Source organism: Arachis hypogaea, chromosome 20, assembly GCF_003086295.3.
Source record: "Arachis hypogaea cultivar Tifrunner chromosome 20, arahy.Tifrunner.gnm2.J5K5, whole genome shotgun sequence".
Classification (NCBI taxonomy): domain Eukaryota; kingdom Viridiplantae; phylum Streptophyta; class Magnoliopsida; order Fabales; family Fabaceae; genus Arachis; species Arachis hypogaea.
The window spans coordinates 45059704-45074474 of record NC_092055.1 but is presented as its reverse complement, the minus strand read 5'-3'; the positions used below and the strand labels follow the sequence as shown (position 1 = coordinate 45074474).

The 14771-nt window shown below is 36.1% G+C and overlaps 1 long non-coding RNA gene across 2 annotated transcripts; it reads left to right on the top strand.

Annotated features, from left to right (window-relative positions):
- The first annotated feature begins 12819 nt into the window (after positions 1–12819).
- On the top strand, positions 12820–14291 carry LOC112783954 (uncharacterized). Of its 2 annotated transcripts, none has more exons than XR_003816557.2 (3): positions 12820–13274; positions 13375–13448; positions 13631–14291. It is a non-coding gene; the product is annotated as an uncharacterized lncRNA (long non-coding RNA). The 2 variants fall into 2 exon arrangements; XR_003193664.3 differs by having other exon boundaries at positions 12992–13274; positions 13375–13520.
- The last annotated feature ends 480 nt before the right edge of the window (positions 14292–14771 follow it).

The following is a 14771-nucleotide window of genomic DNA, read 5'->3' as shown; positions in this document are numbered from 1 at the left end:
CACTTCTACTGTCCTGCCGATAAGATTTCTAAAAACCTTATTCATCATCCTTTGATAAGTAGCTCCTGCATTTTTTAGTCCAAACAGCATCACCTTATAGCAGTATGTACCCCCTGGCGTTATGCATGTCGTTTTCTCTTCGTCTAGCCGGTGCATCGGAATCTGATTGTAGCTAGAGTATGCGTGCATGAAACTCAGAAACCAATACCCTGCAGCCGCGTCTACTAGAGCATCAATGTTAGGGAGGGGGAAGGAATCCTTGGGGCATGCCTTGTTGAGATCGGAATAGTCCACACACATCCTCCACTTCCCATTGGCTTTCTTGACCAGGAATACGTTTGACAGCCAGGTCGAGTAGTCCAATTCTCGGATAAACCCCGCTTCTAGCAAGCTGTCCGTTTGCTTGGCCACCTCGTCAGCTCTCTCCTGGGACATCTTTCTTCTTCTCTGTGCCACGGGTTTAGCCTCTGCCTTTACAGCCAGGTGGTGTGACATGAACTGGGGGTCGATCCCCGGCATGTCAGCTGGGGTCCAGGCGAATAGATCGCCGTTTTCTCGAATCATCGCCACCAACGGCTCTTTCAAGTTGAGGGGGAGGTTTCGGTTCACAAAGGTGAACTTGTCTTTCAAGTCACCGACCCTGAACTTCTCGAGGTCTCCTTTAGGTTCTGGCCTCAACTTGTCGTCGACCCTGGCATCTAGATCAGTTAGAAAAACCCCGGATGCCTCTTTTGACTTCTTCCTTAGGGAGAGGTTGGCATTGTCGCATGCGACCGCCATTTTCAGATCTCCCCTGATGGATCCCACCGACCCATCGTCAGCCACAAACTTCATCATTAGTAGCTTGGTACATATTACCGCTCCAAACTCATTGATTGTTTTTCTTCCCAAGATAAGGTTGTAGGCCGTGGTGTCTCTTAGAACAACGAACTCCGCCATTAACGACCTCTTTCCTTGACCTCCTCCTATGGAGACTAGTAGGGAGAATATTCCATCAGGCTTGATAAAGTTATCCCCTCAGCCGACCACCCCGTGCTGGTGTGTTTTTAGGTCGGCTTCTCGAAGTCCCAAAGCATCAAACACGTTTCGGAACATGATGTTCGAGTCGGCTCCGGTGTCAACGAGGATTCGTCTGACCAAACCAGTTCTCACTCTTGCTATGATCACCATGGGAGGGTTCTCCGGTACGTCGTGGAACCATTGGTCCTCTGGTCCGAATGATATTGTCAGGACTCTCCTGGAGGAAGGCGCAGGACTAGATGATGACATGGTCAAGATTTTGGCGTCTTTTTTGCATGCTGATGATGCACCACTATTTCGTGGTACATTTTGTACTTAATTGAGTAGATTTTATCCACTAAACTCACACTTATTCATATAATTCGCATGTTTTACATTTTCCTTCCTAATTTTGTGCTATGATTGAAAATATGCTTCTTTGCCCTTAAAATTGCTAATTATTAATCCTCTCTTATTACCATTCGATGCCGTGATATGTTTGTTAACTGATTTCAAGGTTTATAGGGTAGGAATGGCTTAGAGGATGGAAAAGAAGCATGCAAAAGTGGAAGGAATACAAGAAATTGAAGGAATTGCTGAGCTGTCAACCCTGACCTCTTCGTACTAAATCAATCATAACTTGAGCTACAGAGATCCAAATGAGGCGGTTCCAGTAGCGTTGGAAAGCTAACATCTGGGGCTTCGAAATGATATATCATTTGCCATAATTTCCATGATTCTAGGCGACGCGTACGTGTGGATCACGCGTACGCGTGACCTTGCGAAAGTTCAATCGACGCGTACGCGTGGACGACGCGTACGCATGACAGAGCCACATGCTAGACGTATCAGAAATCGCTGGGGGCGATTTCTGGGCTCTTTTTGGCCCATTTTTAAGCCCGAAAAACACATATTAGAGGCTACAGAGTGGAGAAATCTATTCATTCATTCATAAAACTTTCATTCACATAATTTTAGATTTTAGATGTAGTTTTCTAGAGAGAGAGGCTCTCTCCTCTCTCTAAGTTTTAGGGTTCCTTTTAGTTCTTCTCAATTTCAGTTTTTTATCTTAGTTTAATTTAGTTTTCTCTTCTACTTCTATTTGTCTTAGCATTCTAGTTTATTTATTTCCTTTGTTGATCACTTTATGTTGCTATTTGGTTTATGAATTCTCTTGTTAGATTTGATTTCTCTATTTAATGCAATTTGAGGTATTTCATATTTATGATTGCTTTCTTTAATTTGTGTTGTTGATGCTTGCAATTGTTTGGATTTTATTATCTCTCATTGATTTTCTATGATTTTATGTTATGCCTTCCAAGTGTTTGATAAAATGCTTGGGAGGATTTTAAGTTAGATTTCTCTCCTTTTGGCTTTGGTTGAGTAATTGGAGACTCTTGAGTTATCAAAATTCTTTGTTGATTGATAATTGAAAATTGCTAGTTGATTTGGATCCCTCTAAAGCTAGTCTTTTCTTAGGAGTTGGCTAGGACTTGAGGAATCAAATTGATTCATCTACTTGACTTTCCTTCATAGTTAGAGGTTAACTAAGTGGGAGCAATGGATAATTCTCATCACAATTGATAAGGATAACTAGGATAGGGCTTCTAGTTCTCATACATTGCCAAGAGCTTTATTAGCTATTAGTTTAACTCTTGCAATTTACTTTTCTTGTTCCTTATTCAAAATCCCAAAAAGATACAATCTCATAACCAACTATAAGTACACTTCCCTGCAATTCCTTGAGAGATGACCCGAGATTTGAATACTTCGATTATTATTTTTATAGGGGTTTGTTACTTGTGACAACCAAATTTTTTGTATGAAAGGATTCTTTGTTGGTTTAGAAACTATACTTGCAACGAGAATTTATTGTGAAATTCTTTACTAGCAAAAATCCATTCATCAGCCGACTTCGACCTAGGTGCAACGTCTCTCCCGACTACGACGTTCACGATGGTGAGGCCACGTTTACTGTCCTCCACGGGCTCTTACCTTGGTATCACGGCGCGGCTCCTGTCATTGCTAGATCGGTCGCGATCTCGCCTCCTGGGTTCTCTTATGAGGTGAGAGAACTCTGCCAGCTTATCTTCCCGGATCGCCTGCTCCAAAGCATCCTTCAGGTCGAAGCAATCTTGGGTTTTATGGCCGAAGCCCTTGTGGTAGTCGCAGTAAAGGTTCTTGTTCCCTCCAGTTCTATCCTTGAGCTGGCGAGGCTTCGACAAGATGCCTTTGTCGGCTATCTGCCGGTACACCTCGACGATCAGGGCCGTCAGGGGAGTGTAGTTAGTGAACTTCCCTACCCGGGGGAACGGCTTGAAGGCTTTAGCTGGCCCTCTGTCCTTGGAGTGCTCCTTAGGCCTTTCCCTGTTACTGGGCTGATGAGAAGAGTGATAGGCGGGCTGCTGCTTGTTGGCTGCCACGACTTAGCTGACCTCCTCGTCGTTGATGTACTCCCTAGCTACATTTTGGATTTCTTGCATTGTACACACGGGCTTAGTGCTAAGGTATTTTCTGAAGTCCTCGTTCAACAGCCCGTTTGTCAGACACAAGCTGGCCACCGAGTCGGTCAGGCCGTTAATCTCCAGGCATTCATCATTGAACCTGTCCAGATACTTTCTGGTCGGTTTCCTGCTTCTTTACGTCACCCCTAGCAAGTTGATTAGGTGCTTATCTTTAGCAATACGTGTGGTAAACTGAGTCAGGAAAGCACGGGTTTGTCCGTAAAAGTTGTCACGGAGCCTTGGCGGAGAGCGTTGAACGAGCGGATTGCCGGCCCTGCTAAGGTTACGGGAAAGGCACGACATCTCGCTTCATCACCCACACCTTCCAGATTCATCCTGGCCTCAAAGGCCGCTAGATATTTCTAAAGGTCCTGGGTTCCGTCGTATCTCATGTCCATTGGCTTATCGAAATGCTTCGATAGCCGGACCTCGAGAATGGAGTGGTGAAAAGGGGTTGCTCCATGATCACAGGGTGTCGCCGTCTCCTTGGTCTTTCTCTGCTATCTTATGGATTTTCCTCCTCGGTTTGTCTCGCTGGTGGTCGGTTGAAGATTATAGGGTCTTGCCGTCTCCTCGACACCTCTCTACTTTCCCCTTGACTTTCTGGCTCGGACCGGGGGGTCAGTGTGCGTCTGGAGCAGTCTCTTCGGGGACTTCTCCCTCTGGTTTCCCCCTCCTTTGAGGAGACCGGAAACGATATTGCCTCGGAGCGGGCTGGTAGCGCTCTCTACTCGCTAGCTCCCGCTCCAGGTTCTGCACCCTGTGGCGCAGCTCCTGCATTATTCTAGCGTTGTCGCTCCCCTCCGAAGGGATGCCTTTCCTGGGAGCGGGAGGGAAGCTCATCTCTTTGAGGGGGGATTTCGTGCGCTCACGGGAGGAAGCCAAGGAGGCTACCCTACTGGTTCGGTGAACCACTTCCTCCCCACATGGCTCGCCTCCATCATCTCCTTCCACAGGACCCAACAGAAAATCCTTTCAGGCTAGTCCCCACAGATGGCGCCAATGTTCGGTTAGCCGGGTAACGAACGGGTCGGATGAACGAAATGTGTAGGTGAGACGAGGGGAGCCTGGACCGGGTTGTTGGCGAACGGACGGACCTCCCGGGTTTGTGTTGGAGAGTGGAAGACTGGGATCTCACGACCTCCCGAGTTGTGGTGTTGGAGAGGGGGAGCCACCTGCAAAAAGGACTCCGACGCTCAAGTCAGAATCCGTACAGATGGCAGTAAAGTAAGGGAATCGCGACGTACTTTGGGGAGGGATAGGGCCCTCCCCCTATATACCTCGTACCTAAGGCGGGTCCCACAAGAGCAGAACCGCCTTCTAGGAAGTTTTCTTTCCCCCCAGCTGTCAGGTGCTGTGCTGGAGGGGTGGAGGTATCGGGTCGGTCTCCCAGTTCGGGTCCGACAACCTCGTTAAGCCGGGCGCCCGAGTCAGGGCGTAGTGCCAGCTGGGCTGGGCCAAAACATTATCTATAAAAAATAAATCAAAGTTGTATTCATAAAAAGTGGGTTCCGTATAGTAAAATTATTTAAATACTGAAAAATCTCCTAAAAGTTCTAAATTATTCTTTTTCTAACCCTGCCTAATCTTAACCTTCCTTTTCCTAACACTATCATTACCATCACTACCATCACCACTACTTCCACTAACTGTTAGTCTCACATTTCTCCTTCTCTATTGTCACAACTATAAACAACAACAACAACAACAAAAAATCAAACTACCAAAGTACTCAGATTTTCTTTAAAAAAAATAGCAAAAGACAGATTGTCATTGCAACCATAAGAAAGAGAAAAAGAGAGGAATTTTATGTTCAGATAAGCAGAAAAATCCATAAGTTTATTAAATTTAAGAGCAAGATAATTAGAGAAAAGAAGAGAATGACGAAGCCTACCTATTTAGGCATTTTAGCCAAGCCTTTACTAAGTTGAAAACATAGAAGTGTCGTAAATTGAATGGAAGTTGGATTGAAAAATGAATTTCTGGTAAAAACTCTGCAAGATAGGATGAACTTTAACTGAAATCAAACAAAGGAGGCACAAAAGATGGTGAATAGAAAAATTGTCGAGTACAACAAATAAGTACTACCCTGTTTCTTCTTCACTATGGGAGAAGAACAAGACGAAGAAAAGGTCAAGTGAAATAAGTGTTGTTTTATTGTTGTTATTATGTTCCATTATCACTGCCATCTTTTCTTTTATTTTTTTCTGAAAAAGAAAATTTGAATGTTTTTATAGTTTGATTGCTTGAAATTATTATTGTTGTTTATGGTTGTGACAACCAAAAAGAAGAAAGGTGTAACTGATGATTGGTGATAGTAGTAGTGTTAGCAAAAGAGGTGGTAAAATCCATGATTTTTACTTTTTGTTAAAGCAAAGTATTACATATATTTAAATAAAGTGAAAACAATAATGTTACTTCTTTTCTTACTTTATTTTTTTTGAAGTATTAAAAAAGTTCAAAATAGTTTTTTTAACAAAAAATTGTGAAAATAAAAAGCTCAATGCTTTTACGTATTATATATAATATTTAAAAAAATACATTCTTAAAAAATATTTTGAAAAATATTTGCATTATATAACATTTTTCACAAAAATAGCTAATTATGTTTTAAATTTTTTATGAAATAATATAATCATTTATTAAGTAATATAAAATAAAATTTAATTATTTTATATATTTTAATTAAAAAACACTTTAGTATGAATTTAATATTAAAATAAATTTTACTGTATAATAATTTATATTAATGGATAAAAAATATTTATATTTTTATTTTACTTATACGTTTTATATTTTTTTAGTTACCTACAGTATTTTTGGACTCGACAAACTAAAGATTAATTCATCACAAATTTAAATTTATTTAAGGATTTGTTGCTAACTTTTAAGTGAACAAAAAATTTATAATTATTTATTTGAAAGTAAAAAGTTACACTTGTCATTTTAAGAATTCTATAGTAAAATATACTTATTTGTTTTTATACTAATATGTTCCATTTTTATTAATTATTTGTTCATCAATACTCTTATTTTATAGTATATCTTTTGATTTTCATTTAATAAAATCTAATAGTCTATAAAAATACTACATCTAATACACAAAATTTGTTATTTGTGATTATTTTATACACACCTGTCATGTTCTAATTATTATCAATTATGTTATTTATATATTAAAAATTAAAAATTAATTATTAAATTAGTCACTTATATAGAATATATATTAAATATAAAATATATATTAAAAATTATCTAAATAATTTATATACTTATATATAAATATACGATGACTAATTTAATGATTAAATTTTAGCGTAAATATAATACTTTTTTAATTATTATTATTCCCAAGTATACTACACAAGCTTTTTTGACTTACAAGTCTTATAAGTTGGCACAAGCCCAACAAAACACACGTGCATTACACTCCTACATTCAAGAGTAAATACACGTACGTTACTCAACCATTTCCTATTTCCAAAGCGCGCTACTCACCATTATGAACGACTCTTCTTCTTCTTCCTCGATGAAAACCACAACTGTCATTTTTCTTTGCGTTTCTCCTCCTCCTCCTCTTCTTCCTTCTTCTTCTCCTCCTTTGTGTTTCTCCTCCTTTTTCTTCCCGTGTTTCATCTTCATCGTCGTGTTTCTCCTCCTTCTTCTTTTGATTTTGCAATATTATGTATTTTTTTCTTCTTTGTTTGATTTTTTCCTCCAAAAAAGAATTATGAGAATATGAAATAAGAAGATGAAGAAGAAGAAGCAGCAGAAGATGAGGAGGAGGAAGAGGAAGAGTTCTGAATTATGCATAACTCATCAGAATAAAAATACACCAAAATATCTTCGTATTACACCCAAATATCTTCGTTTTTATATCCAAATTTGCTGCAGATACAGAAATAAGTTATGTTATGTGTACACTAAAATCAGCCGCCAAAGTCAGCAAGGGCGGCAAAATACACCCAAAATACACCACAAAAAGGCTGCAAAATACACCTAAAAATACACCATATTAAAACAAGCATAAACTATAGAATGCAAATACAACTATAAAACCATCATAAAAAATAACAAAAACCATATTCATGAATCATAACTAAATAAAAACTAAAACAATTCAACTAAAAAATAAGACAATTCACCCTCCGTCAGATGTAAAGTCATAAACTGTAAATACACTCAAACTTTTATAAAAATAAACCTAAATATTCTTGATCTACACCCGAACGTCTGATATAAAATGGACAAGATTATATTAATTCTACTCAGAACTAGTACATTAGATTCAATTCAAACAAGGAAGAATTAACAGCAAATTTTATAGGCAAGGCTCACGCACTGGTTCATTGACAATCTGAAGTTAAATTATCCATATTATCTTCAAAAACGATTTCAGAGCTTGATATCAAAAAATAATGAAAATCGAGAATAACGAAGAAAGAAAACGGAGAGAGAAAATCACGTAAATGAAGAAGGAGAAAGAGAAGGCAAGAAATTCGAAAAAGAAAATGGAATCCTTTGAGAAATTAAAAATCTGTTAAAGGCGCGTGAAACATATGTGCATAACAAGCGCGTTTGAACGTAATATCAATTAGAGAACTTGTAAGACTTGTATAGCAAAATTATTTGTATGTAGAGATTAATCCTATTATCACTATTGTGATAGGAATAAGTTAAATATGCTTGATACTTCTTTATTTTTTTTTAAACTATTGTTTTATGAATTTAATTTAAATGTACTGTCAGTATAAAATTATTGTATACATGTGTCTAATTATAATTATATGACTGTATAAAATATTTTATTTTATTTATATATCAAAATTAAACTCGTTTTATTAGCATCCGAACTTTCAAACATATTTATTGCAGTTGCTATTATTGTCAAATGGCATCATTCAAATATTGTTTTTTTTCAAACATATTTATTGCAGTTGCTATTATTGTCAAATGGCATCATTCAAATATTGTTTTTTCATGGTCTTTCACGAGTGACAAAACTTTATTCAAAGTTGGCCGAATATTATAATGCTTGCCATTTATTAAACCACATGCTTGTGATTAATTTTTCCACTGCAATAATAGAATGAAGAGTATATATCCATTTTGGTCCTTAAAGAATTTTAAATTAGATATTTTAGTCTCCAACTAAAATTAATTATTCGATTGGTCCTTAACAATTAATTTCGTCAGTCACTTAGGTCCTTTATTCCGTTAACTCTAACGGCAGACAAAATAGTCCTTAACAACTCTAACAGGGGACAAAATGGTTACTGACAACTCTAACAAGGGACAAAATGATCCCTGACCCCTTTATTCGAAAAAGACACCGTTCTTCCCTAATTTTTATCATATCTCGCATAACCCTAACATTCATACTCTCCTTCTTCACCTTCACAGTCTTCTTTTCCATCTTTTCCTTCCTCCTCTTTAGCTCCAAGATTAAGCTATGGTGTAATTGTCACACGTATCGTACCTACCTCAACATGTCATGGACCACATACTTCTTAAATCTTTGTGACTGGTACATCCACCTTCTCTGCACTTCACCCACCAAAAACATCCACTTCCATGTCTTCGATAACATTACCTCCAACCCTGACATGTCCACGACATCCTCAAAACCAAGTTCCACAACTACTCCAAGGGCACGCCTTTCTCCACTCTCCGGCAAGCAATATAGATTGTTGGACATTAGGACATCATGAGAAGATTCTCCTTCGATATCATATGCAATTTCTCATTTGAAATAGACACCAAGTGCTTCATTCCTTTTTTTCCAGAGTCCAAATTGGCAGACAGCTTCAACCTCGCATCCAAGCTATCAGTACAACGAGCAATGTCGCCGTTGCCGCTCATATAGAAACTGAAGCGATTATTGAATATTGGTTCGGAGAAGAAGCTGAAGGAAGCGATCAGAGTGGTGGACAATGTGGTCATGGAGATGATAAGGCAGAGGAAGAGGGAGATGGCAACGACGACAACGGATCTTAACAAATCAGACTTGCTGTCTAGATTCATGGGATCCATCGAAGACGATAACTAGTTGGGAGACATAGGCATTAGTTTCCTGAGTAGGAATTGATTGAGAACAAGTTGAGGATTTTTTTCTTGTGAACATTAAATTTATAGAGTGTGCATTGTGTAGTTTGAAGTTACAGTGTTAGACTGCTAGTGTTATGCGAGATATAATAGAAATTGGGAGAGAACAGTGTCATTTCTGAACAGAGGAGATCAAGGACCATTTTGTCCCCTGTTAGAGTTGTCAGGGACTATTTTGTCTTCCGTTATAGTTAACAGAGTAAAGGACCTAAGTGATTGACGGAATTAATTGTTAGGGACCAATCGAGTAATTAATTTTAGTTGGAGACTAAAGTGTTCAGTCTAAAATTCTTTGAGGACCAAAATGGGTATATACTCTAGTATGAATAAGAGTCCAAGAGCCCGGTTATGACCTGGTGAAGTTGGTTAAAAATAGACGTTTTACAAATTTTCCACAAATGTTCATTTTGACCACTTTTCAATCCAATTCAACTTTAAACCACTCTAATACCATTTCCAAATATTTGAAACATTCATTTATCCATTCTCTACCCTTCCTAGTCATTCAACACCTAATTAACCAATCTTCTCAATCCAACCTTCAACCAAAACTCACATAACATTCAAACGTTCATCCAAAACTCATTAATTGAACAACAATTCATACAACTTACCAAATAGGGGATTTCTCATCCTATCACAGCCTCCGACCCATTATCCACATCAATTTTCATTATAAACAATCAAACCATAGCCTTATACTCAAACTCAATTCACACATATGCATTTATATTACTCAACAATAATTACAACTCATAAATCACAATCAATTAATCATAATAACCACCATTTTCATTCAATCCTATCCTAGGGTTAATTAACCTAAGCATTCATATAATTTTATATAATGCCTATCCGAAATTAAAACCCGTACCTCTTAGATGGCGGTTCTAAACCTTTGAGTCCTTCCTCTGGTCAATTCCAACATCCACCAAAATCTTACCGCTTTGATCCGTAATTCAACCCTGCACCAGACCAACCAAGCAAGCCAAGACAATCCACACAATCTAATCACAACAATTACTCAATATTCATACTAGGATTTTAATAAAAAAGTATGGATAATAAAGGGAGTTAAGCTTCTTTACCTTAATCCATTCGAAATTGGGATGAAACTCACTTGAAATCCATGCTAGAGAACACTAAAGAACCAAAATTATAAGATTTTAATACTAATTACCTAAAAACGTGAAACAGTTGAGAAATTCGAAAATGGAACAGGTATTTCGAATTTACTCACCACAGTAGTTAGATAAAGTTGAAGAGATAAGGAGAGCGATGTGTGGCTGCAAACGGCTCGTCAATCGGGACTCCATATTGGAAGTTATGAGCAAATTGAAGAAGATGGTGAATAGTGATCAAGGGTTTGTTTTTTTCTCTCTTCTCTCTTCTTTTGGTCTCTCAATAAATGGGGAGGATGAGGCTAAACTTAGCTAAGTGTGATTTTATAATTCGTACTCTAAATATTTTTCTCATTATTTTCACAATTCTAATTTAATTATTATTTAACTCGGTTTGACACTTAGTAATATGATTCTTTTACAAAAAAAAAATTTCATTATAATTATTTTTTTTGTTCTTAACATTTATAGTTGGTTTAATTTTATCTTTAAAAATTAATTTTAATTTTATCCTAACATTTCAATATACATTAAAAATATTTTTAGACGTTGACATTATATGAATACAAACCAAACACAAAATTTTGTAACGATAAGATAAACACATAAAATTTTGATGAGAAACACTAAAGAATATATATATATATATATATATATATATATATATATATATATATATATATATATATATATTACGTTAAATACATATATTTTTTCATGACAAATAGAAATTTTGTGATAATAAATATAATTTTTTGAAAAAAAAAACAGAAAAAATACATTAAATTTTTGACAAAAAATTTAGGAATTTTTTATGACAGAATTTTCGGAAGAAAAATATAGGAAAAAATAGAAGAAGAAGCAGTATGTAGACAAAAGACATATAAATTTTTGAAAATAAACATAGCAATTTGTGTATAAAAAAAAGTTAATTTCTGTATTTTTTATTTTTATATTTTTTTTCACCTATTTCTTCTCTTGTTTTTCTTCTTTTTTTTTCTCTCTTCTTTAAGAAAAAAATAGCAGAAGAAGAAATATAATTTTTTTAGATCAATAAGCTTTTAGTCGTCTTATAAAAAAGAATAAAATATATCTTTTGTCTTTGAAATTTGTTAAAAAAATTTAAAATATTCCTAAATTTTATTTTGCCTCAATTTTGTCTTAGAAATTTTCAATTTACATCAAATATACTCTTGGTGGCTAATTTTTCAAAAACTTTAGCACTAATTTGACAATAATTTTACAAGAACAACTTTCAACACAAGCAAATTTGTTATGCATTATTGTTGGATTAGTCCTAAATTTTTTAAAAATTTAGCTATCGAAAGTATATTTGATGTAAATAAAAAATTTCAGGGATAACATTAAAAATAAAATAAAATTTAGGAGTATTTTTGAAAATTTTGACAAACTTTAAGGACAAAAAATATACTTTACCCTATAAAAAATTATAAGTAGAGCAAGACTGAAAATATAATTGTTTTCCAAAAATTACCAAAATCACACTCGATTTATGGAAATATCGACAAAAATAACATTCATTTTTTATGATGACAAAAATATTCTCAAAATATTATACAACGGAACAAAAATAACAAAAAATAATATTAGTTTTTACAAATGACAAACAACTTGTATTTGGCAAACAGTTTATGCATTTGATCCAAAATTTTTAGAAATATTTAATAACTATTTAGAAAATACATACAAAAAACTAGATAAAACTTTTATCTCTAGATTTTTCGTTTTTTAAAAAAAAATTTGGTCATTGACAAAAAATCGCAAAACAAATCTACTTGTCATAAAATCACCAAATTTTAAGGATAAATTATTTTACTTTTTGATCCAAAAAGTCGCATCAAAATTTAATATCTAAAACACTTTTTGAGAATATATATTTAACATTAGACATTTTTATTGTATTTTAAAATATTTACAATATGCTTTTATCATTAATAAAAAATTAAAATGAAAAGTCTTTTTGACAGCATGTTTAAAAATCGAGAATAATTTTAGCAATTTAATCTTATTTTCAATTAAATTGAGATAACACCGGATCATGCTATCCGGTAAGGGGTAATGCAAAATTTTTAATCTTTTGGACCATTTTCCAAATCTAGAAGAAAATAGTACTTCCTGTTGCTGTTTGCCTAAACACCTAATTAAGTTGCTACATGCGACAATCTTTTTTTTCAAAAACAATTAGATATTTTATTCCATCAGAAATAAAAATAAAACAAAGTGGGTGTCCAACTCTAGGACAAGTACAAAGAATTGGGTGTTTCTCAAAATATCACCAAAGTGATAAAAGACAGCAAAAATTGAAAGAAGAAAAAGGGAGGAAGTAGCAAAAACTTAAGGTTGGGGAGGATTTTGAATCTGTGAAGCTCGTTGGTACCCTCTCATCGTCGCTGCAAGAGTCTCTGGCAGAGCTACCCTTTTTTGTTCAAACACCAACAAATTCCGCACCTTCCAAATTTCTACACAAAGGATGCCAATGCCAACTACATCATTTGTCGCGCTTCTACCACTGATGGAATTGCTTGTAAGGCCCCAGTAAGCTTCTTCTCCAAATAGCTTATGATTCTCTACAATAAACTAAACAATGAATAACTGGTTTTTGATCTTGTTGACATCTCGGGCAGATTGGGGTTATTGTCAGAATTCTCTAATGGATGAGTCATCGGATCGAGAGTTGACCATGGAGAGCCTTCCAAAGGTGAATTTTCATTCTATTGGGGATGCGTATTGATGAGCGGATAATTTATACGCTTTTTGGCATTGTTTTTAGGTAGTTTTTAGTATATTTTAGTTACTTTTTATTATATTTTTATTCGTTTTTAAATAAAAATCATATTTCTGGACTTTACTATGAGTTTGTGTATTTTTCTGTGATTTCAGGTATTTTCTGGCTGAAATTGAGGGACCTGAGAAAAATCTGATTCACATGCTGAAAAAGGACTGCAGATGCTGTTGGATTCTAACCTCCCTGCACTCGAAGTAGATTTTTTGGAGCTACAAAAACCCCATTAGCGCGTTCTCAATTGCGTTGGAAAGTAGACATCCTGAGCTTTCCAGCAATATATAATAGTTTATACTTTGCCCGAGATTTGATGGCCCAAACTGGCGTTCCAAGTCAGCATAAAAATTCTGGCGTCAAAACGCCAGAACTGGCACAAAAGCTGGAGTTAAACGCCCAAACTGGCACCAAAGCTGGCGTTTAACTCCAAGAAAAGTCTCTACATGTGAAAGCTTCAATGCTCAGCCCAAGCACACACCAAGTGGACCCGGAAGTGAATTTCTGCATTAATTACTCATTTCTGTAAACCCTAGGCTACTAGTTCTCTATAAATAGGACCTTTTGCTATTGTATTTTCTTCTTGGAATCTTTGATTAGCCTTATGCTATCTTAGACCTTTATGGGGGCTGGCCATTCGGCCATGCCTGGACCTTCATTACTTTTGTATTTTTAACGGTGGAGTTTCTACACACCATAGATTAAGGTGTGGAGCTCTGCTGTTCCTCATGAATTAATGCAAAGTACTATTGTTTTTCTATTCAACTCAAGTCTATTTCTTCTCCAAGATATTCATTCGCACTCAAGAACATGATGAATGTGATGATTATGTGACACTCATCACCATTCTCACCTATGAACGCGTGCCTGACAACCACTTCCGTTCTACATGCAAACAAGCTTGAATGTGTATCTCTTGGGTTTCTAATCTAAGATTGGAACCTTCGTGGCATAGGCTAGAATTATTAGCGGCCATTCCTGAGATCCGAAAAGTCTAAACCTTGTCTGTGATAAGTAGGATCTGGGAAGGGATGACTGTGACGAGCTTCAAACTCGCGAGTGTTGGGCGTAGTGACAGACGCAAAAGGATCAATGGATCCTATTCCAACATGATCGAGAACCAACAGCTGAATAGCCGTGCAATGACAGCACATTTAGACCATTTTCACTGAGAGGACGGGAGGTAGCCATTGACAACAGTGATACCCAACATAAAGCTTGCCATGGAAAGGAGTATGAATGATT